Raw genomic sequence first — 3361 nt, 5'->3', positions numbered from 1 at the left:
GCAAGATGCCGCTGCAGTGGAGTAGAAATGCCGGGAACGGCGGTCAAACCCACCCGGTGTCACACCAGACTCGCTGATTTATGCACGCAACCCTATGGAGCTGTGAACAAAAATCTGTGAGTCCGGAGCTGCGGACATTTTTTTTTTAAAGGGGCAATCATTTGCAAGGCAAAATCATGCGTTGTAAGTGATTGCACCTTTTTTTTTTTTTAAAGTTTGAGTTTGGCTGGCATCCCACACAGCTGCTATTACATCATCCGAACCATAATATTAGAGTAATCAAATGTACCCTGTCCGCTTGAATGGTTCATTTCCGTTGCGCTTGGCACACTTTTCCGCTCCCAGTTAGTAATGCACTTCTGGTAAAAAGTTCCCCCCAAAAATCTAATTTTGGGCCAGATGCACCAAGCTTCAAAAGTAATAAGATGGAGAGTGATAAACAACCAGCCAATCAGCTCCTACCTGCCATGTCACAGGCTGAGTTTGAAAAATGTCAGACAGGAGCTGATTGCTTGGTTGTTTATCACTCTCCCATACCCTCCAACATCTGATGGGTAGAAATCGGTACAAATCTGGAAAGGGGTGTGGCCACTGGAAAAGGGGGCGTGGCCAGAATACACACACACACTCATTCTACAACATCGATACACATACCACATTTTTTTTAATGATGATCATGAGCCAATGTTTCATACATTATTTCCACAAATGCTGAGTACTGTAGGTGCTCACTAATGGCACGCTACTGATGGCAGTGTGCCCCATGAATAAAGCATGGCCAGCGTTACCTGCATGGGCTCTCCCTGCCCTGGGCACAGCTAGGACCTGCTCTAGTACAGCTTCTCCCCTCAAGTGACACGAGGAGCTTCCTTACCGTGACCTCGGATTGTCCATGGCGCCGGAGAACAGCCCTTGCACGGGGTCAGAGCAGGAGATGCTCTGGGCAGCGGCCACCGTCCTGCAGATAGCTGCTGGGGAGATGCCGTAGGTGAAGGAGTTCAGGCGGCCCCTGCTCCCTGCGCTGACAGATGTGAAGGGAGCACCGGTGAACGCATCCTCCGCTTCTGCCAGCTCCTGTCCCAGCACATGCATCTCCTCGTCTCCCCGTAGGACGGCCATAGGACACACCGCCAGGAGAGGTGGCGAGGCCCGGCTGCTGCTGTGCTGGAGCTGCATGGGAGACAAAGGCCCTTATTCTGATCGGTGCGGCCCGATCAGAATATGCGGCCGCAACCGTGCAGGCGAATCCCCGCCTTCCATACGGATCGCCACCTGCCGTCCGTATGCGGATATGTGGCGATCCGCATGAAATTGTACGGGGATACGCCTCCTCCATGGTGGGAGCAGCCCCTGCATTCGATGGTCGCCGAACATCGAATGCAGGGCCGCACGCTCCACCAGGTCCCGCAACACAAGACCACACGGACACTTGTCCGTGTGAAATCATGTATAGGGGCGGGCAGCTGACATCCGGCGATGTCAGATGCCCGCCCCGTACCCACGCGTCACGGCCTCATTACCATGCATACGCCCCGCGTTTGCATGGGAACGCCCATGAAACGGGGGGCGTATGCATAGGGTAATGAGGCTAAGTAGCCCCTCACGCCCCTCTACGCCCCCTGTGCGGCGTATAAAGAATCCGTGCGGCGAAATCGCCTGCACATGCGCAGAGTGACCTCTGCACATGCGCAGACGATCAACATCGGCGGTCCGTCCGCATGCGGGAATTTCCGCACCGATCAGAATAAGGGCCAAAGAGAGCAGAAGACGGTGAGCACGGGACATGCTGTGTGCGGGCATGCTGCAGACCAGCTGCTGCTACACCTGCAGGGCTCTCCTCCTCTGCTCCCGCACACTCCTGCAGGGGTCACCCGTACAGAGAGATGTTGGTGAGGAATGAGAGAGCTGCTGCCTCCTTACGTGCTCCAGGCTGTGGCCACCTGGGGACTGCATGGGACCCGCAATCATTATCCCATTGCTGCGCCGTGTTGCACCTTGGGAGTTGTAGTCTTGTTTGGCAGCTCTCATTCAAGCTCCCTGGGGAATAGCCATGGTCGGAAACTACAACTCCCAGAGTCCCCGCAGCCTCTGAGAAGAACGTGCCTGTCAAGTGCTGGGGCTGAAGGCTAGAAAACCGTTACAATCGGTACAGGGGAATTTATCCGGTACAGGCCATTAGAAAACGGTACTGTACCGGCTAAATCGGTACAGTTAGAGGGTATGACTCTCCATTTTATCACTTTTGAAGCTTAGTGCAACTTGCCCATCACCCTTTTTACATGTCAACCATTGTCATGTAGACCATTTAACCCTGACGACCTTTTGACCATGTTGTCCATACGCATATTCAGGGCCGAAACTACGATTTGTGGTGCTTGGCTCAACGTAGTAATTTGGTGCTCCATCCCTCCCCAAAATAACAAAAAAAAACCACAACTAATGACTTTGCCCTAAATGGCAATGACTGTGGCTGCTGGCTGCACATACATAGTAATAATTGATAACATACCATTTGGAAGTGCACTGCCAGTGCCTCTGAGAAGGATCAGGATACGCTGCGGTGCCTGCGAGGGCCATGTGGTGTCTCCCACTGTGTTGGACGCTGCCGCCCGCCTCTTCCTCCTGCGCCGAGGCTACCGGATGGCTCTTCCACCACCTCTGACATCAGACGCACGAGGAAATGGGGTCATGACATCACCCGCACAGCGTCACAGGAGGGGGAAGAACCTGGCGGCGCCGAAGCTTCATGGACCATCCTCCTCGGCAGCACCGGACTCGGAGGTAGTCACTATTGACTTAGTGTCACTGGCTCAGTATGCCCCATCCAGCGCTCGAGTCGTGTGAACCCCTAGCTACCCCCTAGTTAAGGCCCTGGCATATTGGTCATATTGTGTTGATTTATATACTGTACACCGATCTCCTGCATACCCTTTTTATTACCTAGCATTTTTGCAGCCTTTTACTACGGGTCAGATTCAGGCCTGCATGCACACCTGCGAATTCTCTGTCGGATTGCTTATTGGGCGACCAAGCATGTGCACGGTATGCTTGCCCATGTGCGAGCCATCTGTACAAAAGGAGCATTTGGGGGCGGTGAGGGTAACCCAGCGTTTTCTCGGATTGCCCCAGAAAACACAAGAGCTTCCTGCCCATTGGGAGGGTGGGCCGCTGAAGTCATCACCCACCTCCTTCGCCCCACGACCATAGCAGCCCTCGCACTTGTGAACTGGGGGAACGCGGTCACAGTCATGCACATGGGTGGAAGTTCATGCATGCTGGGTGGTGTGGGGTGGAGTTAATCTGATAGCTGGGCTATGAACATTCGCAGCCCTGCGGACAGGTCTGTCTGTGAGAAATAGCA

The sequence above is a fragment of the Crinia signifera genome, chromosome 1 (assembly GCF_055691185.1).
Source record: "Crinia signifera chromosome 1, ASM5569118v1, whole genome shotgun sequence".
In the NCBI taxonomy this organism is placed as follows: Eukaryota; Metazoa; Chordata; class Amphibia; order Anura; family Myobatrachidae; genus Crinia; species Crinia signifera.
The sequence above is the reverse complement of the archived record's forward strand: the minus strand, read 5'-3'. Positions refer to the sequence as shown.